The 25478-nt window shown below is 37.2% G+C and overlaps 1 non-coding gene across 1 annotated transcript; it reads left to right on the top strand.

The window, feature by feature from the left end:
* The first annotated feature begins 24292 nt into the window (after window positions 1–24292).
* Window positions 24293–24400, top strand: LOC126666451 (small nucleolar RNA R71). Its single transcript, XR_007637949.1, has one exon. It is a non-coding gene; the product is annotated as a small nucleolar RNA R71 (small nucleolar RNA).
* Window positions 24401–25478: the final 1078 nt, after the last annotated feature.

Raw genomic sequence — 25478 nt, 5'->3', positions numbered from 1 at the left:
ATTATTTTGTAGCTATTAGTGAATCAATCCGAATTTTATTGCCACCATAGCAGCCACGTCATCGCCAACATAAAAAGTTATTGACATGGTAGCCTTCCTAATCAAACCATATTATAACCTGACTAAACCAAACCTAACTTTAAAACAAATTAATATTCTAAAAAATTAACTCTAATTAAATTTAATTAAAACATCAATTAATATATTTTAATTTAAAAATTTAATTAATATAAATTTTAAAGCTTTTTCTACTTTTCTTCCTAATTAAATCCAATTACTCTCATAATCAATCATAATTTACTAAACCATAATTTACTAAACCCTAAAATACAAACACTCTGCAATACTAACAAACAAATAAACCGCCGCCGACCGACCACCCAATTTAAATATTTCAGATATTCCTCGCTTAACTATAAACTTCATTTTTAAATTATTTAAAATTATTTTAGGTATTAAACCTAAAGAACTCATTTAAATTAACAATTAATTTAAAATCACATATAAGCAGACGGAAAAAATATTTAAATTGACAATTAATTTAAACATACTGTCTGTATCAAAACTTTCAGTAGATGTATTATCCTCAATAATGGTGTAAACACCGTCTCCAATAGTTTGAGTAGCTCCGGCTTTATTCAAGAGAACATTAGGCATAAAAAATATTCATCATAGGAGTGTGCTGCACATTCTTCAAAATCAAACTCTTTTCTGAAGTAAACTTCAGTTATATTACCGATTTCGGCAACCATAGTAGTGTGGGAATCACCCAACAACACTTCTTTCTCCTTAGTAATAGTGTATGTTTTGAACATAACATGGTCATATCAGATGGTGTGATGTGCCATTATCTGCACACCATCTGTCTGATCTACCATTAAGGTTGATCTCAGAAATAAACTTTCACTACGTGAATAGTTCTTCAATCAGGTTTTTATAAGCCTGATCTAATACTTGGTGTCATGATTAATCACAATCTTAACTCACAATCTAACCAAAGTCATTTCTATATCCATAACATAATTCCATAAATTCGATTTATATTTGAATTTTCTAACACTTTGTTATATGAAATAATAAATTTTCATAGTCAAAATTATATTCCATAAGAGCATCCACAGTGGGGCTGTAACTGCTCAACATTGAGCACTTCCCATTGTGAAGAAATGGGAAGTGCTCAATAACCATTGAGCGGTTGGTCTGCACCAACCGCTCAATGGTGGGCCCTATTTTTTTTATTTTTGTTAATTAAATAATATTTAATATATTTTAAAAAAATTATTTTTAAATGATAACATAATTTAATATTACTGTAATTTTTTTTTTGCATATGGAAATTTTTTAATAATTTTTTTAATTAATTTTTATTTTATATTGGATATTTTTTAAAAAAATTATATCTAAAAATAATTTATAATATATTATTTTTAATTTTTTATGTAACTTCAGATTTATATAATTTTTAATTTTTATTATTTTAATTTAATGTATCTTTAATTTTTATGTAATTATAAAGTAGCGTTATAAAAAAAATTATTCGTTATAGTTTTTTTAAATAATTAATAATTTATACGTAATTATTTATACATAATTTTGTAAAAATTATATATGAATACAATATGTTTTTTTTTATAAAAAAAAAGTAGTATTTGTTCGATGTGGATCCCTTATCAGTTTGCTTTTTAAAGTCTAATCATTGTGGAAGATTATATAATAAAGTTGAGTTTAATGGAAAGCTGATGTGGCATACTCATCAGACTCAAAAAAAGTTTAACGACTGTGGATTCTCTAAGGTTTTTATCAAAACAAAATCTTAATAATAATAAATTCAATAAACGAATTTTTTAAATTATAATTAAGATCTCAATAGAATTCCTTCCCCGAAGGACAATTAAAACATAAATCAATAACCGCAATTAGCTAAAATAAATCACAGTCACTGAAAAGGAACGATAGTGGTGATAATCGCAGAACCAGAATATCCAACGCAGAATACATCGTCTTAAAATTGTTGGAATTTTTCAAACAAATAATAAAAATAATTAGATAATTTGTTCAAGTTTATGAAAAAATTGGAACGAATTACCCAATGAATAATCTGGCTGACTCGCGAACTAGGTCGCTCTCTTTAAGACGTTTCGCGGCTCTGCCTAGAGGTGCAAGATAGTCTATCAACCACGCCGTCCCCAGGATAAAATAGCCACAGACCGACCCGAGCCGAGCCGGACAGCGCGCGCGTGTGTGTGGTAAATCGGGTAGAATGTAACTCCTAGCCCGGGTACCCCTTGGGGCCTAAAGCCAAAGAATGAAGCTCACCCTTATGAACCCATTGACAAGCTTATTCCTTATCAATGTGGAATTTCCACTCTTACACTCACAAACAAGTGGTGTTTCTTTCCACACACACAAGGCACTTTCCAAAACCTTTTTGAAATCCTTAAATCCTTTTTTAAATTCAACCAAATATCAACAGTAATTTAATTCTATTAATTAAGTCATTTGATTTAATTGACTAACATAAAAAATGAACTCATAAATTAAATCTTAATATATATATATATAAAAATGGAAGACCACGACCTTTAATTTTTAAACAAAACACATAGAATTGTGACTAATGATAAATATTAAAAGTTATAATAATAATTTATCCTTTAATTAATCGATTAAAATATAAAAATACACGTCTATAAACTTGTGACTCACAATTAAATAACTCACTTTCAACTATTTTAATCAATTAATACAATATTTTTTTATTTTTAAGTCAACTAAAGATAATATATTGAGAAAATTACACCATATAACTCAAATTCTCAAATTTTATGTCACGACTCAAAAATTTATTTTTTTCGACAATCTTTTTTAAAAAAAGTTGTTTATATAGTGTAACTCAATATAATTTTATTCCTCTTATAGCCCTCAATACCCACTCACATGTTCATAACACCTTATTATAATTATTTTCTTCTTGTTCTAATTAATAACCAGACTTCTATTTTCATTCTAACGCATCTGAGTATTCACCATCAAGCTGCAAGCTAACAATTCTCATAATTTTATCTGAATGTTTCTATTTTAACAATCATTATGGGTTTTAAATATTTGGTGAACAATTTTGAAATTTTCCAATTGAAGTTTTCGTCGAAGATCGGCATCAAAAAGGAGGCAAAACTGAACTAAATTCAACTAATTCATTATTATGCTACTGTATGCTTTTAAATGTTGTTTTATTTTGTTTATTTTGACTTTTAGTCATATGCTTAGATTGAATTATAATTCTTCATTTTAATACTTTTTTCAATGAATTGATATTGCAATTGTTGAAGTAATTTTATATTTAAGTAAAAATTGATACTCTTTTAACTGATTTTCAGGAATATGTGCACTATCATGATATGGAGGTGCATTCATTTGAATTTTTAAAGAATTTGAAGATAGTTGATGTTCTGTGGCAAAAGTCTGAAATATATATTTACAGTTGAAACACATCATAACTCTAAAATAGTTAATATTTTTATATGTTAAACAATGATCGTACTCAATATTGATTATTTAATTGTCTATTTTGTTTTAATTTCAATGGTGTATAATATAAAAATTCAAAGTTTGTATTGTCTTTGGTTTACTTGTGGTTTAGATTGAGTTAATTTATGCCTTATGTCAATTCAGAGCGAACTCTATGTAAACTTTAATATATTAAGTATTTTGATTATTCTTTTTTCTTATTATATTTGTAGTGATTCTAGAGTTAATATGCTTTGTTTTGTTGATTTATCGTCGATGACAAAATTATAAAAGTTAATTTCGAGATCACCCATGACCTCTTACAAGAAAGACAATGTGTTGTGGCGTCGAGACTGTCACGACCCAAATTATTGAGCCGCGACCGGCGCTAGGGAATGAGAATGGTAGCTTTAAAACTCGTAGCAAGCCTAAAATAGTTAAAACTTTTTCGCATATAGTTGTCAAATAATGACATCACAGACGGAAGCACATACGCCATACATACATAAACATATATTTACAAACATATCTTAAAAAGGCAACATATTTTCGAAGCTTAATGGATACTATCATTTGTATTCATTTGATCATATAACTTTCTTAACGTTTTCTACTACAAATAATTACTTAAAACGTCGAACTTAATTCTCAATTTATGACTTTCGGGGTCCACGATTCATCTTTAAGGTCTAACGTACTTATAATCGGAAAGGTAGGTCGAATAGGGACACAAATGTCTGATAGGTGTCCCGAGTCGGTTGTGCGGCCGCACAGTTTGCCCAAGTTGTTTGATAGGTGTAGAATTACACCTATTTTACTTGTCTATTTTGAGTTATTAATGCCATGTTAAAGTCCATTAAAGGTGTTTTATTGTTCATTTTTCATGTCGAAGTGTTTCAGGTACTGTCACGACCCAAAATATTGAGCCGCAACCGGCGCTAGGGAACGGGAGTGGTAGCTCCGGAACCCGTAGCAAGCCTCATTTCACTATTAATTTTTCGCAAATAGAAATAAATACATTAATCAATGGAAGCAACGAACATATATATATAACATATATATATAAACATTTACACTAACTGTTCTGTTATCCTCGCGGGCTCTAGTTACCGTACCTCGTACGAACTGGCCTCGCGGTACTGTATACATCAGTTAGTGTATCCAACATATCACTGGCACCTAGTGCCGTGCACAACATATAAAACACATAGCCTACAAAAACATATAAACTGGACATCAAGTAATATGTACACTCAATGTGTACTGCTGTCTAGGCTACGACTCTGTCAACGCGGGACCACTACTGCAGCATTCATAGAAGTCAGATACTAAACATATACAACTGACTTCTGGACTTCAAAATTGGCCTCTAGCTAAGTCCACATACTAAGCACCTGAAAACATCAAAGGTGAGGGGTCGGTATTTGGGAAAATACTGAGTGAGTTCGCAGTTTACCAACGGTATTATTATAAAAACATAGCATCGCATTTCAAATCAATATCAATATAAAAGTACATATGAACAAGTACTCGATCCTTTCGAAACTAAAATCCTAAAACATAACGTAACTCACTATTATTCAAATCATACTGATTCCAATAGTCTGACCCGGGAGCGTTCACGTTCAACCACTTCAGTCAGAACATATCTCTTAATCCCAAAGTGGCACTAGATACGGGGCTCAGGTTACTCTAACCGAGTTCACTCTCGTGGGGCTCATGTTATTTTAACCGAGTTCACTCTCGTATCCAATTCATATTTTAACTTTCATAATCATATCATCCATGCATATCAAATCGTACCTCATAGTCAGACACGCTAGACTGACGCATTACTGGTGATCACACAGCCTATTGACACCCAATAGGTAGCTAGTTTTGTTGGATCGTATACTAGGTCCTTGTACGTAAAAACTTATTCAAAACATATAACATATCAATAATTCAAATATATATAGTGCGATGCATATCAACAGCATATAGATAGTAATACCAAAATAGTATCAATTGATAATACACGAAAGTAAAATGCAACTCACAGTGACCGCAATCCAATCACAAATATGGTCGATGAAATGATATGCCCTCGCTATCCCACGTCTACTGACCTCTCTGCTCGCTGACACGTCTGATAAATAATTAACATTTAATGATTAGACGTGGATTATAAGTATAATACTTTTATAATATAGGTATTAGTTTTTTATTTATATATATTCCGAAATTCTTAGTCGTACCCACGACTTACTGAATACCATTCCTTGTATTCGAAAACCATATAATTTCCTTAATATTTTTCACAAATATAGTTCGAGTAAAACGTCGAGCTAAAACTCACTTTTTAACTCATCGGGACCTTTAATTGAATATTAGGGCTTAATATTCAAAATGTTGAAAACTCGTTTCTTTTTGGCTAAAAGTCCATTTTAGTCCCTCGGGCAAAAAGTCCACTTTAGTCCCTCAGGAAAAAGCTTCGTTTTGGTCCCTGTGTGCTTACACAGGGTGGTGTGCGTCCGCACACCAGCACTGGTGTGCGTTCGCACACCACGGGTGTGCGTTCGCACACCGCGTGCGACCTGCACACAGCCCCGGAAAACTCGTTTTCCGGGCGTTCCGTCGTGCTACCTCTCACCATACACACCAAACACTTCGATTCTGACAAAACCCGTAACTTTATTTTTCCAAAAACACTAAAATCGAGTTTAAATCGATAGATTTCTATTTTATATCAAAATCATCCTTTTAACTCAAAATTAATACCAAATATCGAGATTTATACCTCAAAACGAAGCTTAGGATCGATAGAGGATTCGATTCTGAAGAAATCGCCGCTTGAATCGCTCGAATCAGACGTCGAACGGAGAAACGGCGGCGAAACGACGGTATCGATCGAATGTTTCTCGTTTTCTCTCGATGTTTCTTTCTGCTTCCTGATTCATTTCTTCTTCTTTATATAACATGGCAAAAAGGCCACTTTGGTCCTTGTTCTTTTTGTTTCTTATCATTTATCCTTTAAACTTTTCTTTCGTACGATTTAGTCCATAACTAAATCGTTAATTTCTTAAATTACAACTCATACGTATTATTTACACCCGATAAATAATACGAAACTCGACATGAACGTTTTCCCGTCAAAACCTACAAATTTCCATTTTCGACACAAAGTGGCTAAATTACCACTTTGGTCCCTGTACTCTATTTTCGCCTTTTCTTGACGTTTTTCCTTTTAATTTCAATTATAACTTTAGAATTGAATTATAACCTTAATTTCCTCATAATTAATTTCCCAAAACCGACCTACTTAAAACTTATTTATCTTAACTTTGTCGGGAAACTTTCCGATAACGCCACTCTGGCGAGTCAAAATTGGACACGTGGTCCAATTAGATAATTACTTATTTTGGGATATTACATTCTTCCCCCCTTATAAAAATTCGTCCTCGAATTTTCATAAAACTTGTTGGGACTTTATAATTGTCCTTATACCTTTCTTTACGTCTATTACTACGTATTAGTCGTAGTTTCTTCAAGATTGCAATCCTTGCGTTTTCACCACCTGGTCGGGATTTCCCGTGTCGGTTGTCATTAAGCGGTGTTTAATATCCTCTCAATCCAATTTTAGTAGCCATTGGGTAGCTACGTGTCTCTCTTATGAATAAGTAGTCAATGACGTGTTATCCACATCCTTAATAACGTATTAACTTTATTTGTACTTATAACGACAAATCTCCGGTTTTAATCTTTGCTGGCATCCCTTGTTGCCACGCTTCTTTCCTAGACGATTATTTTTAATTCCTATTTCCTTCTTTGACTAATCGCCACTTAGATTCTTTGTCGATTAGTTCCTCTCGAACTGCACTTCATTTATTATTATCGCTATTACTTAGAGAAGATGAGTCTGATACACCTTCTATTGTCTTTAATTTCTCTTTCCTTTGCTCTTTTCAGTTTCGTGAATCTCATGTCGTTTTGTTAGTCATGATCCTTCATCCGTTTATCATTACTATAAATGCTCCACTTCACATTCACCTGAATCATGTAACTTGTACAGTTACCTTTGTTAACCAATACTATCTGTATATTATCTCCCTTATCTTTATTTATATGATCTTTGAAGATCATCTCAAGTCTTTTATTGACTTATCAGTCAAAACTGTCTTATCTTTACGTCCCAATTCCTTATTCACGTTGATCTCATGAGAGTCTCATATGTTTCTTAACATTTAGATTTCTTAAGAATCCTTCTTACTGACTAATCTTTGCTTAACTTCATTGTTAATTTTTCACCTTTAACAGATTCAGTGGATACTTATAACTTATTTACTTCCTTTATCATCATTCCTTCTTACTGTATAATCAACTTCCTCTTTTATCTTACACTTCTATTTCTTACTCTCAATTAGCTTCACGACTTTATTCTCACTTTTCAAGGTGTCGTCTTAGCATTAGTCATAATCATTTCTTAGCTTATTCTTATTCTGTCTCACATCTTCTTCATGAAGTGTTCTCGATCACTCTTAGCATTTAGATCATACTTTATTTTGCAACTTCCAAAATTAAGGAATAGTTTCGATTCTTGTTGTCCTATGTTCTTTATGCTTCTTTAGCACTTATAACACGTTTCTAATTGTCTTTTAAACAACTTGATCTATTTATACTAATACCACCTCTCGTTCTTATAACATTGTGGCTTCTTAGGTATAGTATCACTCTTATCTATTCAATAGCAATGAAGTGTCATTTTATCCTTTACTTACTGTATTTGCTACGTCTTTCCTTCGTTTATAATAACTCCATTATTGCTGTTCTACTCTGATAATCCTTCTGACGTATCTCTAGAACTTTCCACTTCTTTATTCATCTTACTAAATCTTAAGGGTATATGAGTCCCTTTATTATACTTTCTTTCATCTTGTCCATCATTCTTATATTTACTGACATATATACTTATACGTATGCTTTTCTCTTTTCTGTTAATGCAATCTATAGCTCTTAATGCTGATATTAATGACTTCACTTAATATCAGTCAATTACTATCATCATCTCTCTTGATCTATCCAACTTCGAACCTTCACATCTTACTGGATTATCTTCTTCATCCTCCGTATCCTTTCTCTTTTTATTTCTGTATCTTCAAACACTGATATGGATAAGATTATATATCTTTAATATATTACTTGATGATCATTATCCATATAATTCCATTCCTTTATACTTTTAATTTCTCTCCTCCGTTATGACCTTGGGTCACTATATTATTTGTCTTAACATAAGAATAATCATTATATTCTTCATCATTACGTATTTGTTTCGTTTCTTTCGTCTAACATAACTTTCTGTCATTTCATCGTTCGTTCTATCATGAGAAGAGATAGTGTATCCTCAGACATTATCAGCGCATCGCATCTTAACTGCGTATGCTTTCCAGCAATAAATTATTATTCACACTATTCTTTAGTTTTACTAGCTTTGTTGCAATTAATCATTAATATGGCTTTATTCTGTTATTGGAGTTTCTTTTACAAGTCTTATTTTTAATTATTAAGAATTCTTTATTATTCGTCGCAGAGTTTCACGTCTGTGTTCACTTAACAAACGACAGATTTCAAAATATTCTTTGGCTGGCCAGCTCTTTTTAAATCACTTTTCATAAATCGTTTGAAATCTTTAGTATAATTGTAGCTCAGAGTGATGACACCTCTCATCACCAAAGAGTTGCTCAAAATCGCATTTTTCTGCATTATTATAAACATATGATGCATGATCTAAATTTTGAAAATTATTTTCTTATGCATTTCTATCGTGATTATGCAATATCATATGCGATGTCTGAGCACAATTGTACCTTGAAAAATCATAAAAACTTTCAAAATTTTTACAAAATCGTAAGTTTATTCTAGACTGTACACTCTGCGACTATTAACGGCTTTCTTTATACTTATTGGGTATATTTCATATTTTTGTATTGCTGTCATTTTCTGACACTTTCCTGATTATACTTCTGTCAACATCACTCCTTCTTTATGTCTCTACTGACTCATGTCAGTAAAAGACTTCTTATAGCCGTCACCACTACCTTCGTCTCCTTAATCCACTCGTATCATTATTAATCTCTTTTTCATTACTCCTTCTTCAGAAATTCACTTCTTCCTTCGTAACTTTTAGAACGTAATATAGGAATTACGTTCGCGACAAATGTATTATGTTTTATTTATTATATTATTGCTTTTGTAATTATGTTTATATATATTTATTTTTTAAGCACGTATTTATCGATATCGCTTCCTATAGGCCCTTACCTATCTGAGGTATTATCCTATAGATATGTTCTACTTGATATGCTCTATTATGCCATGCAGCATATATACATAATAATGTAACACATAAACACAATTACACATAACATATCAATCATTAGGTTTCCTACTAACTATGCCTGCGTGTCGGTCCCTAACTCTTCTATTGGAGTGGCCTCCGCCTCGATGCACGGAGTGGGGGTTTAGTCCGTCTCACTCGCGGTCAGCCTTGATCCTATGAGCCGTCATAATGAGCGTCCCAAAGTGCTCGTGACCATGCTCATATAACTTATCATACTCTGGTCCTAATCCCTTTACATACCTACGGTTGACTATCTCATTATCTTCATCAAGGTCTAGAATTCCTTTGACCATACGTAAAAAGTTAATGGAATACAGTTCCGCTGGTAGTATTCCTCTAGAAAAAGGAGAGCATATGCTTCATAACCTGATTCAAAACTACTTGTGCCTAGCCATTTGCTAACCCTCCATCTTTGCTCAAATTGCGGTACCTCTACACATTGAACCAGAAATGTTCACTTTGATACCCCTCCGTATGTGACTCGTCTCATAACTCTTCTTCTTCGAAGTCCTCTTCCTGAGGATCTTCTTCTGACTCCTCAGGATTCTCCTCACTTTATTCACTGTACTCCATCTCTAGTGAGTGGATTCTACCTCTAACTTTAGAAGGACTGCTAATTCTAGATACTGACATGTAACCATTCCGACATATTTCAGGTGATCTCATAGCATCCGAATGAAATCTATTCTGACCGATAGGAGACACTTCCTCCCGTTTCTCAGCAGCATGTAACTAAGCTCCGTTCTGCCCAGTCATGCTAAAAAGAAACAGTTCCAAACACCAACGACCATCTGAGCTCTCTTTTCCACACGCAATTCCAGTGTCAACTTATAAAATGCCATAAACGCTTAGCATTTAATCAAATCACACCTAGTTCACCAACAGATAACCCTTTAACAATCTCAACGCAAGGAAACAAACGCTTAATTATCTCCGTCGTTTGTATACATGAATGCTAATCCTTCACTAACTTAGTAGCACTGATTCGCACACGCTATACTACATCATACCAATGCATATATCACACAATTACAGACAACTATGGTCTGACTCTTGCTGCAGTAGTTCCTAGGTTTTCTTACTGACAGAGCTTCATAAACCAGACAGACATACAAAACTAACTAGCAGTGGTAACTGGACCAACTGCTCTCAAACAAACATCAATACAAACTTGCAGTGGTAACTGGACCAACTGCTCTGATACCAACATTGTCACGACCCAAAATATTGAGCCGCAACCGGCGCTAGGGAACGGGAGTGGTAGCTCCGGAACCCGTAGCAAGCCTCATTTCACTATTAATTTTTCGCAAATAGAAATAAATACATTAAACAACGGAAGCAACGAACATATATATATAACATATATATATAAACATTTACACTAACTGTTCTGTTATCCTCGCGGGCTCTAGTTACCGTACCTCGTACGAACTAGCCTCGCGGTACTGTATACATCAGTTAGTGTATCCAACATATCACTGGCACCTAGTGCCGTGCACAACATATAAAACACGTAGCCTACAAAAACATATAAACTGGACATCAAGTAATATGTACACTCAATGTGTACTGCTGTCTAGGCTACGACTCTGTCAACGCGGGACCACTACTGCAGCATTCATAGAAGTCAGATACTAAACATATACAACTGACTTCTGGACTTCAAAATTGGCCTCTAGCTAAGTCCACATACTAAGCACCTGAAAACATCAAAGGTGAGGGGTCAGTATTTGGGAAAATACTGAGTGAGTTCGCAGTTTACCAACGGTATTATTATAAAAACATAGCATCGCATTTCAAATCAATATCAATATAAAAGTACATATGAACAAGTACTCGATCCTTTCGAAACTAAAATCCTAAAACATAACGTAACTCACTATTATTCAAATCATACTGATTCCAATAGTCTGACCCGGGAGCGTTCACGTTCAACCACGTCAGTCAGAACATATCTCTTAATCCCAAAGTGGCACTAGATACGGGGCTCAGGTTACTCTAACCGAGTTCACTCTCGTGGGGCTCAGGTTATTTTAACCGAGTTCACTCTCGTATCCAATTCATATTTTAACTTTCATAATCATATCATCCATGCATATCAAATCGTACCTCATAGTCAGACACGCTAGACTGACGCATTACTGGTGATCACACAGCCTATTGACACCCAATAGGTAGCTAGTTTCGTTGGATCGTATACTAGGTCCTTGTACGTAAAAACTTATTCAAAACATATAACATATCAATAATTCAAATATATATAGTGCGATGCATATCAACAGCATATAGATAGTAATACCAAAATAGTATCAATTGATAATACACGAAAGTAAAATGCAACTCACAGTGACCGCAATCCAATCACAAATATGGTCGATGAAATGATATGCCCTCGCTATCCCACGTCTACTGACCTCTCTGCTCGCTGACACGTCTGATAAATAATTAACATTTAATGATTAAACGTGGATTATACGTATAATACTTTTATAATATAGGTATTAGTTTTTTATTTATATATATTCCGAAATTCTTAGTCGTACCCACGACTTACTGAATACCATTCCTTGTATTCGAAAACCATATAATTTCCTTAATATTTTTCACAAATATAGTTCGAGTAAAACGTCGAGCTAAAACTCACTTTTTAACTCATCGGGACCTTTAATTGAATATTAGGGCTTAATATTCAAAATGTTGAAAACTCGTTTCTTTTTGGCTAAAAGTCCATTTTAGTCCCTCGGGCAAAAAGTCCACTTTAGTCCCTCAGGAAAAAGCTTCGTTTTGGTCCCTGTGTGCTTACACAGGGTGGTGTGCGTCCGCACACCATGGGTGTGCGTTCGCACACCGCGTGCGACCTGCACACAGCCCCGGAAAACTCGTTTTCTGGGCGTTCCGTCGTGCTACCTCTCACCATACACACCAAACACTTCGATTCTGACAAAACCCGTAACTTTGTTTTTCCAAAAACACTAAAATCGAGTTTAAATCGATAGATTTCTATTTTATATCAAAATCATCCTTTTAACTCAAAATTAATACCAAATATCGAGATTTATACCTCAAAACGAAGCTTAGGATCGATAGAGGATTCGATTCTGAAGAAATCGCCGCTTGAATCGCTCGAATCGGACGTCGAACGGAGAAACGGCGGCGAAACGACGGTATCGATCGAATGTTTCTCGTTTTCTCTCGATGTTTCTTTCTGCTTCCTGATTCATTTCTTCTTCTTCTTTATATAACATGGCAAAAAGGCCACTTTGGTCCTTGTTCTTTTTGTTTCTTATCATTTATCCTTTAAACTTTTCTTTCGTACGATTTAGTCCATAACTAAATCGTTAATTTCTTAAATTACTACTCATACGTATTATTTACACCCGATAAATAATACGAAACTCGACATGAACGTTTTCCCGTCAAAACCTACAAATTTCCATTTTCGACACAAAGTGGCTAAATTAGCACTTTGGTCCCTGTACTCTATTTTGGCCTTTTCCTGACGTTTTTCCTTTTAATTTCAATTCTAACTTTAGAATTGAATTATAACCTTAATTTCCTCATAATTAATTTCCCAAAACCGACCTACTTAAAACTTATTTATCTTAACTTTGTTGGGAAACTTTCCGATAACGCCACTGTGGCGAGTCAAAATTGGACACGTGGTCCAATTAGATAATTACTTATTTTGGGATATTACAGGTACATATTGGCAAGAATCAAGCAAATCAGAGCGTATTTGGAGAAATCGAAGTCGAAGGGAGCAGAAACCTACAAGCCAGGCTCTGTTTCGGACGAAACAAGAGTGTTTCGTCCGAAACTGCCTGTGTTTCGGACGAAACACACTTGTTTCGGACGAAACAAGCTCTGAATGTGTCCAGAAGTTCTTCATTTAAGGGCCATTTCGGACGGAACAAGCCAACTTCTGACATAAACGCATTGTTAATGAAGAAACGTGAGGAAAAGCTGAAATGACACATATGGGCATCTAATTGAACTATTTTCATTGATGGCTTCATTTAGACTTGTACTAGGATGTAATTTTATACCCCTTTTGTCCTTGAACTATAAAAGGACCCCTTTATTTCCCTTTTAGGGTTATGCACTCATTTTTAGATTTGTAGCCCCAATTTTACTTTACTATTCTCAGCTTTTTGAATTACACTTGTTCTTAGTGATATTTTGAGCTTTTGTTATGGATTGAAGATTATTATTATTAATAGAAGATTATTGGTTCCATTATTATTGTTCTTCATTATCTCTTTTATGCTTTGGGTCTTCAATTATTACAAGGTAATTAATCTCTACACTATGTTTATTCCTATTTCTTACTTATTAGTTATCGTTAGTATGTTTGTGATTAGTAGCTAAATGTTGAGCAAAAACCCAACTCGTAATACTCGGTAAATACGAGATCGAACCCACAAGGAGTGAATTAGGAGCAATTGATGAGAATGAATTTTAGTTATGATTCAATTCGTTTAGCGAAGCACAAATAGTTGAAGTTTCAAGTATCCGATTACTACTTTAGAAATAAACTAAACGTGAAATTGCAATTAACAAGTAAGGAGAATTAAATAACAAGAATCTAATTCAATAAAAGGGGAAAGTCAAGGAGTTAGTAATCCAACCTAGGTTATGCAATCATGATTGGTCAAAGTGTAAGCTACTAACGACCGAGCGAGGCCTAAAACGTCATTCTCGCTCTCTCGAGCCTCAAGGAATGCCAAAACCGCTATCTAATCAATCAATCACACCAAGCTCACTCTCGTGTTACAAGGCAAACTAAACCATTATCAAACGATTAATCAATCCGCTCCAAGGTCACCTAGGTTCAAGCCCACTCTCGTGGTGCTCTAAATTCTAGGTTTTCTAACCTAAAAGTCGATCTAATCAACCACCTCTCGGTGTATCAATCAAACTATAATCATTGATTAAGGTAGCTAATCCTAATCAAGCAATGAGTAATAGGGAAGAAACATAAGCATACAACACTAAGAACCAACCAATCAATCAAACCCCTAAGTTATCATACTAACCCCCTAACAAGGGAGATTTAGCTACTCATATTTAGATTAACACAAACAATTAAAGAATAAGAAAAGTAGAACATTAAAGTAAGAAGAATTACCTTGATTAAATAAGTAGAACAAACAACCATAAAGATAATGAAGATTCACAATAAGTAGCTTGTAATAACAATGAAGATCTTGTTCTCATAAAGCAAATAAAACTTGCATTAAGCTCCAACAATGGAGGAAATATAAAAATCTGGAAATTCTATTGAAGAAGAAAAGGACTAAACTTAGGGATTTCTAAAATTAGGAGAAGATTCAAAAGTACACTAATAGAATAAAGTCTAGGGAAATCTTCTTGACCTAAAATAGAGGTAAGGTTCCTTATATAGTACTTACAAAAGAAGGAAAAAGACAAACATTCATTTACACATGTGTTGGGCCCAAAATAGCAAATTAATAAAGCCTTGTTGCATCTTGAAATAAGATTTCCCCATTCCAGCAAGCCCAAGCTCGAATAGAGCTCCTTGGGCTAAATGAGGAGCCCGATTCGAGCTGCCATTTTCTTCTCCGGATCTCGATCTTCAAACCTTCGTAACTCGGTGTATAAATGTACGATTGATTCGATTCTTGAACCGTTGGAAAGCTTAGGACGTCTACTTTAACTTTCATGAAGATCACGAGTTCATTTGAGGCTTCTAGCTAGTCCAAATTGGTCAATTAGTGCCCAGGGGTCAGCTTTTCAGATTTGCAAATGAGCTTCCGCATCGCTTTTGTCGTCTTTTCCAACTTTTGCACCAAAATGCTTCCGCAATGCTCCTAAGTACCTGAAATACTAAAACACGTAATAAGGAATTTGAAATACCATAAAACCGTGATAAAACGTTAATAAAGTATGCGGAAACGACACTAAAGATAGGAGTAAAATACTCCTATCAAACCTCCTCACACTAAATCTTTGCTTGTCCCCAAGCAAGAAATGAACTTAGGCAAATCAAACGGTAACTAACCATGGCGATCTCGAACAAGTATCAACAAATGAACTCCTATTCAACAATGGCTCAAATGATATTGTCTAAAGTCAACAACCGCTAATGATGCACACAAGAGATGAATGCACTTTAAATGACAATATGTGATGACAATTAGACTACACTTGCATTGGCTTAAGGTTCTTGTTGAACAAATCAAGTCATTAAGATCATCTAAGTGACATGCACTACTTGGTCAAGTGATAAGAGGGCAATCAAGGCATAGCAAACATAGGCATCAATTAAAAGCACATTATTTCTCACAAGATTCACTCTAACACACAAGTGTTTGGGGTGCACACAATTAGGCTCAAGAAAAAATATGCTAATTCACCATAGGCTTGCTTTTAGTCCGATTCTCCCCTACTTAGTTCGGTAATCAATTGCTATCATATGGTCTTTTATATGGGTTGTAACTTGGCTAGGGGTTAGGGGGTAGGTAAAGAAGGATAATTTGGCTACAAAAATTTGACTTGATAACTAGATATTTGTTCACATTTATTTATCTAACTTGGAATTTTCTTGCACATTTGAACTTCAACTTGATTTTCATCCCTTTTATTCAACTTTTCTTTTTACTCTTTTTTTTATATTTTTTTTATTTTTATTTTTCTTGATCTTTCTTTATTCTTTCTTTCTTTTCTTTAGGCACATAATTACTTCCTTGCTCATACTTTTCCTATTCTTCAAGTTAGACAAACTTCTTAATAGTTAAGAGTCATTCAAGTCAATTTTTGGGGTATTTTCAAAGGGTAATTTGTTGAAGGGATGGTGTGTTAACATGTGTTACAATTTGAAAAAAATGGTTTAAGGCTCAAAGGGGTGACCTAGTGGTAAGGGTAGACTTTTTAAGTAGTCTTAAACAAAATGGTGATCCTAATGCCATAATCATTTAGCAATCGACACTCAACTATATAGTCTTAAATGGACACCAAGCAAGTTCTAGGAATATAGCTACACAACACACAAGAATTATAATCAAGGCTCAACATTTTAGAAACGAATGTGGTGTTATGCACTAATTTAATTCCTATGTTCTCATGCCAATCATGCCCAATTTTATTCACAAATGACCCAAAAATTTCAAAAATTTGCACATCATGCATCCATATCCCAAAACAACTATCATGCTCACAATTGTTTTCACCAAAGAACATTTTCCCCCAATTTTCATCAAAATTTATCACATAAAAGTATTTTCATCAATCAATCATCTTTGGAAGTTGCTCAAATTAGACAAAAACACATTCATGCCATTAAAGATCGGGAGATGTCACAAGTTAATAAATTTCAAAATTCTGCCACAATCACAAACATTCAAAACATTCACTATCATGCTTAGAATAAAGATTTAGTGGAGGTGACTCAATAACTAGACTACTAACACAAACTAAAACAACAAAGTAAAATAAAACACACTAAAGCATAAAACAAGATAAATTTCAACTAACGACATACAATTGACTAACCCTCCTCACACTATTTCGAACTTAGTCCCTAAGTAAGAAATATAAAGCAAAATTGTATGAGTTGAGTTAGAGAAATGCAAATCTTGTTTTAGTCGAATTCCGGTGGTTCGGGTGATGGAGTTGGAGATGGATAAGCCGGCGCCCCCGGGGCATTGAAATAGTCACGTAATTTTTCCTCGTGGCGCCTTTGTCGATCATGAAGCCTCGTCATGCGATATTCCATACGTGCCCACATCTTGCGTTGATCCTCCATGAATCGGAGTTGGGCGGCTTCAAAGTCATTCCTTGTATCCACATTAGGAGCGGGAGGCTCCCATTGCACGCCCTCCGGTATTGCTCCTCCTTCGACGCTTGTTCCGGCCGCATGTTTGTCTTTCCTCCTCACCAGCTCTTTAGCTCGCCTCGGCTCTACCTCTTGCCTTGGTGATGCGCGCAACCTAGGCGGAATTGGTTCGCCGGGATGTCCTTCTACCCAATTATCGTACTTGTACTTTCCCACAACTCTTTCCTTCCTCACATACCCTCCGATGCTCAAGTGATCCATGTCTATCATTCGTGGCGGTTGAATTTGATACTTGCTTTCATCAAACTCCGGATCTTTTCTTGCCAAAAACAACACCAACCATCCGAAACCTTTCTTCTTTTGAATTCTAGGAGTCTCTTGTAGCGACTTCATCAAGCGGTATGCCAAATGCACTTGTTTTCCCGGTTCCGTTGGGTGATCCAAAGCTTGCAAAAGGAATAAATCCGACTTTGCTATTTTGTTATGCTCATGGCGTCCATAAAAGGTGTGGCCATACCACTTGAGCAAGACTATGGTAGCAATATCCCGAACCTCTTTCAATGGAGACGTGTGAGTCGTAGCTCGGTTTACCCGATGCCTTGTTCCATATCTCGCTTGCCTCAAAAGCACCCATTTCCGTCAACTCTTTCAATCCCTCATCATTCAATGCAAAATCTTGAAACAAGTTTTCCATGGTATATTCCCGCTCCTTGTCATCCAACCGAAATGTAATAGAAGTATTGTTGGTTGGGGCAAGAGTGGTGAAGAATTCAAATGTGAGTGCCTCGCATTGCTCGTGCGGTATCCTTATCAACTTGTCAAGAAAAAGGAATTGAATATCCGCCTCCAACTTCTCATGAATGCCCAATTTCTTCATAGTCTCCCAACAAATGGCATACGCATCGGTGACACCCAATTCCTTAAGCTTCTCATAGCGTTCACCCTCACTAACCGAGCGGATTTCGAAAGGTGCCTTGTATTTCCGTGAGAGAGAGCCCCGAAGGTGGTTGTTTTCTTTGAAGAATGGATAGGTTGTGATAGTAGCTCCTCTTGAAATTCTTGCTCACTAGGAGGTATGGATTTTTTCTTGGAGGCTAGGCTTGCTCTTGTATTCCGGGACATTGTAGCGGAAGGAAAAGGGTGTTTGGAAGTGTATTTAGTTTTGAGTTTGGCTTAAAAATGGTGGAGATAGAGCTTGGAGAATTTTTGCTAGAAGAAAAAGGATGGAGTTCTTGGCTATGGAGTTTTGGATAATTGTGGAAAAGAGTTTGGAGAAGAAGAAGTGTTGGAGTTCTTTTTATGGTAAGATTTGAAAAATAGGAAAAGAGGGGTGGAGATCTTGTCATGTCATTAATCTTTGTGAAATGTGTTTCTCTTTGGAAGGCCAAGATGCCTTCACCACATCAATCCAAGACTTGTAAAACCCCACCAATAGGAACATTTCAAGAAAAAAAATTGCTCCCCCTTTTAATGAGGTGGGCTCGAATCGAGCTCACCTCTTTTCCTACCAAGCTCGATTCGAGCTTGGTCTTTGGTGACCAAGCTCGAATCAAGCTTCCCTTTCTCAAGGGAAGCTCGAATCGAGCTCTCCAATTTCAGGGGGAGCTCGATTCGAGCTCCCTTAAAATTAGGGGAGATAATAATTTTTTTTTTTTCTCGTCGCCTTCATACCTACACACCCAAAATCAAACACACCGGCGTTATCTCGAACAAAAAGACATAAAATTAACAAAAAACAATATCTAAATAATCTAAAGAAGGTTAAACAACAACAACAAAAACATTAAATCGAACCTCTTGGGAATGCCTCCCAAGTGCGCTTGTTTAAAGTCGAAAGCTCGACCGTCTCACGGTGGACTCATGTAGGAGTTGTGAAAGATATCTCATCTTCCACCCGATTCGTCAAGGGTCCAAGATACGGTTTGCACCGGTGGCCATTAACCTTGAAAGTTTCACCCTTAGAATTCTCCAATTCCACCGCACCGTGATTCGCCACATTCCGGATTTTGAATGGGCCACTCCAACGAGATTTCAATTTACCCGGAAACAACCGCAAGCGTGAATTGTAAAGAAGTACAAACGAACCAACCTCTAAGACCTTTGGGGAGATGTGAGCATCATGCCATCGCTTCGTTTTCTCCTTATAGAGCTTGGTATTCTCATATGCCATGAATCGGAACTCATCTAACTCATTCAATTGAAGCAATCTCTTTTCCCCCGCCTTTTTGAAGTCAAAGTTCAATTTCTTAATAGCCCATTACGCTCTATGCTCAAGCTCTAGAGGAAGATGACACGCCTTCCCATAAACAATACGGAATGGTGACATACCGAGTGGAGTTTTGTAGGCCGTCCTATACGCCCACAATGCATCATCCAATTTCAAAGACCAATCTTTTCGGGATCCATTCACCGTCTTCTCTAGGATTCTTTTCAATTCACGGTTCGAAACCTCAACTTGACCACTCGTTTGGGGGTGATAAGGTGTGGCGACCCGGTGATGTACATTGTACTTCCTCATAAGAGCTTGAAATTGCCGATTGCAAAAATGCGAACCACCGTCACTAATAACCACTCTAGGAGTCCCAAACCGATTCACTAGCCGCTTAAGAAAACTCAACACCACTTTAGCATCATTAGTGGGCAAAGCCTCCGCTTCTACCCATTTTGAAACATAATCCACACATACCAAAATGTATTGGTTTTTGAATGATACCAGAAAAGGCCCCATGAAATCTATACCCCATACATCAAATATTTCCACTTCTTGAACCGTAGTCAAAGGCATCTCGTCTCTTTTTGAGATGTTGCCTACACGTTGACACCGATCACAATGGTCAACAAACTCTTTGGCATCACGAAATAAAGTTGGCCAAAAGAACCCGCTCTCAAGCACTCTAGCGGCGGTTCTTGCCGAACCATAATGTCCGGTCTCATGACATGAACTCAAAATGGGCATCATTTCCCCCAAGGCCACACAACGTCTCAACATTCCATCTCCACATATTTTAAACAAGAAAGGTTCATCCCACAAGTACCTTTTAACATCGGATAAGAGCTTCTTCCTTTTGTGGGATGTCAAGTCCGGAGGCATGACTCCCGATGAGAGGTAATTTGCAAAATCGGCATACCATGGTGTCTCCACTTCCCGAATCATCATAAGCGTTTCGTCCGGAAACCGCTCATTAATCTCCACACCCATAGGAATTGGTTCCGGATTCTCGAATCTCGAAAGGTGATCCGCTACCACATTCTCCGTACCTTTCTTGTCTCGGATTTCTACATCGAACTCTTGCATGAGAAGAATCCACCGAATGAGCCTTGGCTTCGCATCTTGCTTAGTGAATAGATACCGTAAAGCGGCATGATCGGTGTATATGATGCATTTCGACCCAAGCAAATATTGTCTAAACTTGTCGAGAGCAAAGACAACCGCCAACATCTCCTTTTTGATAGTGGTATAGTTGAGTTGTGCTCCCGCCATAGTTCTACTAGCGTAGTAGATCACATGCACCCGCTTGTCCTTTCTTTGCCCCAACACGCAACCCAATGCTTGGTCACTAGCATCACACATTAGCTCAAAAGGCAAACTCCAATCCGGAGATGATATAATGGGAGCGGTCACAAGTGCCTCCTTTAGCTTCTCAAAAGCATCTTGACATTCCCTTGTGAAGTCAAACGGCGCATCTTTTACTAGCAAACTTATCAAAGGTCGTGCAATAGACGAAAAATCCTTAATGAATCGCCGGTAAAAACCCGCGTGGCCCAAAAATGCCCGAACTCCTTTGACCGTAGTCGGAGCGACTAATTTTTCAATAACTGTCGTCTTTGCCCTATCCACTTCAATTCCCGCCTCCGATATCCTATGCCCGAGTACAATGCCTTCATCCACCATGAAGTGGCACTTTTCCCAATTTAGCACCAAATTTGTCTCCACACCGCCTTAGATTCGCTAAACAACCATCGAACGAATCGCCAAACACGAGAAGTCATCCATGAACACCTCCATAATATCTTCAATCATATCGTTGAAGATTGAGGTCATACATCTTTGAAATGTGGCGGGTGCGTTGCATAGTCCGAAGGGCATTCGCCGGTATGCAAAGGTACCGTAGGGGCATGTGAAGGTCGTCTTCTCTTGATCTTCCGGGAGGATTAATATTTGATTGTAACCGGAGTACCCATCAAGGAAACAATAAAACTTGTGTCCCGCTACCCTTTCTAACATTTGATCGATAAATGGTAGCGGAAAGTGATCTTTTCGGGTTACCTCGTTGAGCTTCCGATAATCGATGCATACTCGCCAACCGGTTACCGTCCTTGTGGAGATTTGCTCTCCTTTTTCACTCTCCACCATTGTCATACCTCCCTTTTTAGGAACACATTGAATGGGACTAACCCACTCACTATCCAAAATCGGATAGATTATTCCGGCGTTGAGGAGCTTGACGATCTCTTTGTGCACTACCTCCTTCATATTCGGATTTAATTTCGTTGCCTTTGAGCCGACTTCTTTGACTCGTCTTCGAGATTAATCTTATGCATCACAATTTGAGGACTTATTCCTCGAATGTCGGAGATTTGCCAACCCATTGCTAACATGTGCTCTTTCACTACTTGCACAACCTTCCTTTCTTGATCCTTAGAGAGCTTGTTTGAGATGATTATCGGCAAGGTCTCATTTTCCCCAACAAAAGTATACCGGAGGTGTGGCGGAAGCGGCTTCATTTCAACCTTCGTGGGCAACTCCGAAGATGGTGGAGTCACACCATTACTCTTGTTTAAACTTTCCGGCTTCGGTTCATCCTCTCTAGTATATTCATCATCCCCCGACTCGGAATGAAACGAAACTTGAGAGATTTGTTGAGGACAAATTTCTACCCTCTTTGCTTCGTTCAACAATTGCACATTCTTCCGGAGTTGCTCTTCCACAATCTCATCAATCACATCAATTCTCATGCAATCCTCCTCCTCGATGGCATTCCGCATCACTCTCTTCATATCAAACTCCACACTTTCCTCATCAATTCTCAAGGTGAGCTTGCCGGCATGAACATCAATGAGAGCACGCCCGGTGTTCATAAAAGGGCGACCAAGGATCATAGGACATTCTTTATCTACCGCATAGTCTAAGATCACAAAATCCACCGGAAAGATGAATTTATCCACTTTAACGAGTACGTCTTCCACTATCCCATACGGCTTTTTGAGAGAGTGATCGGCAAGTTGCAGGCATCAAATTAATACTTGCCCCAAGATCACACAAGCAATTTATAGCATTCATATTTCCTATAGTGCAAGGTATAGGAAAAACTCCCTGGATCTTTAAGCTTTATCGGTAAGTTGCTTTGGATTATGGAACTACAATGCTCCGTGAGCGGTATTGTCCCACCTTTCTCCCAACTACGCTTGTTCATAATTATGTCTTTCAAGAATTTTGCATATTGGGGCATCTCCCGAAGTGCATCCGCCAAGCTTAGATTGATTTGCAATTTCTTGAAAATCTCAAGGAACTTGTGAAATTTTTCGTTCCCTTGAGCTTTCCTTAACCGGCTTGGGAATGGAACCGGTGGTACAAACGGTGGCGGCGGTGGTGGCCTCACATAGGGCTCTTCAACCTCGATAACCACTTCCTCACATTCCATTGGTAGTTCTTGGCTTGAGCTTGCTACATCAACAATCACTTGAGGCTCATCCTCCTCAACAACATGCTTCTTCCCATTGGCTTTCTCAAGGTTTCTCCCGCTTCGGAGCTCTACCGCTTTAACTTGCTCTCTAGGGTTGTTTTCCGTAGTGGATGGCAACCCTCCTTGAGGTCTTCCTTGAAGCGAAATCGCCATTTGAGAAATTTGAGTTTCCAAATGATGGATAGTAGAAGCTTGATTCTTCTCCCTTTAATCCATTTTCTCTAACTTCTCTAGTACTTTGGAAAGCACATTTCCCTCATCCGTATTCTTTTGTGGTTGGAATCCCGGAGGGTGTTGAGGTCTACCACCATAGTTGTTTCCTTGCCCTTGATGGTTATGATAAGGGCCTTGATAAGGACCTTGTTGTTGGGGCCTATTTCCTCCTTGGAAACTAGGACCCGCTTGTTGATTTGCTTGCACATTGCCTTGGCCCTCCTGATTCCTCCATCCGAAGTTAGGATGGTTTCTCCACCCCGGATTATAGGTATTCGAGTAAGGATCATTCCCTTGGCGTTGACCTCCCACATAATTCACTTGTTCGCTCCAAGTTTGACCCGTGGCATAGCACTCATTACTTCCATGATTGAAATTTCCACAATGCTCACAACCTACTTGGACATACGCAACCGGAGCATTCCGTGGAGCCACTTGCTTCTTCAAGGCATCAACTTGACTTTGCAAAGAGGCATTCATAGCTTTCATTGCTTCAAACTCCTTGGATTGATCAAGCGTCATTAATGCCTTTTGAGCCGGTGGTCTTCTCCTTTCCGAGGACCAAGCGCTACTCACCGTAGCCAATTTTTCAATCAACTCATTAGCCTCATCAAGCGTCTTTTGCATCAAAGAACCTCCCGCGGCCGAATCAATGGTAGATCTTGTAATCTCACCCAAACCATTATAGAATATTTGAAGCACATGCTCCCTTACAAGTCGATGATGAGGTACGTGCCTTTGGAGATCCTTGAACCTCTCCCAAGTTTCATAGAGAGATTCCCCCTCATATTGGTAATAATCAATGATGTCCTTTGTCAACTTTGCGGTTCTCCCCATCGGAAAGTACTTGTGAAGGAAAGCTTGAGCAAGATCCCGCCAATTGTGGATTGATGCATTAGGTAATGATCGAAGCCACAAGCTAGCCTTATCTCTTAGTGAGAATGGAAACATCCGAAGCTTGATTTGATCGGCGGTGACATTATGGAGCTTGAATGTGTCCAACACTCCCAAGAACTTGGCTATGTGTTCATTCAGATCCTCACTTGGTAACCCAAAGAATTGGCACCGATTCTCTAGGAGTTGAATCGTACTAGGCTTGATTTCAAAAGTAGCCGCGGTGACCGGTCTTGCAAAGCACCCATAGGTGGCATTATCCACATCCGGGAGGAAGAAATCCCCCAAAGTTTGCCTTTGTGCTTGATGGCCTTGAACTTGAGGGTGATTGTCCCCTTGTTGCTCTTGCCGATTTCTCTCATCGGGTGGAGGAGGCGGATGTTGCCTCACTCCATCGTCTTGAGGGTGATAATGCTCCTCCTCATAGTTATCATCCCCATGTTCCATGATAACGGGTATACGATTCTCCCTTCTCACACTTCCTTCAAATCTCCCGAGGTTGTCTTGAAACGGTTCTAGCGGAAGCTTGGCCCTTCGTGTATTGTGCATACACTATAGTCGATCTCCTACATAAACAACAACAAACACATCACGCGTAAATCCGTAAAGAAGCGAAAACAACAAAAGTGATAAAAACAGAAAATAGAGCTAACTCGACCGAACAATAACTAATTTCAATCAATCAATAAACACTCGTCACTCCCCGGCAACGGCGCCAAAAACTTGTTGAGCAAAAACCCAACTCGTAATACTCGGTAAATACGAGATCGAACCCACAAGGAGTGAATTAGGAGCAATTGATGAGAATGAATTTTAGTTATGATTCAATTCGTTTAGCGAAACACAAATAATTGAAGTTTCAAGTATCCGATTACTACTTTAGAAATAAACTAAACGTGAAATTGCAATTAACAAGTCAGGAGAATTAAATAACAAGAATCTAATTCAATAAAAGGGGAAAGTCAAGGAGTTAGTAATCCAACCTAGGTTATGCAATCATGATTGG

This window comes from Mercurialis annua, linkage group LG1-X, assembly GCF_937616625.2.
Source record: "Mercurialis annua linkage group LG1-X, ddMerAnnu1.2, whole genome shotgun sequence".
Taxonomy (NCBI): Eukaryota; Viridiplantae; Streptophyta; class Magnoliopsida; order Malpighiales; family Euphorbiaceae; genus Mercurialis; species Mercurialis annua.
Note: the sequence above shows the minus strand (reverse complement) of the source record. Positions and strands in the feature narration are given on the sequence as shown.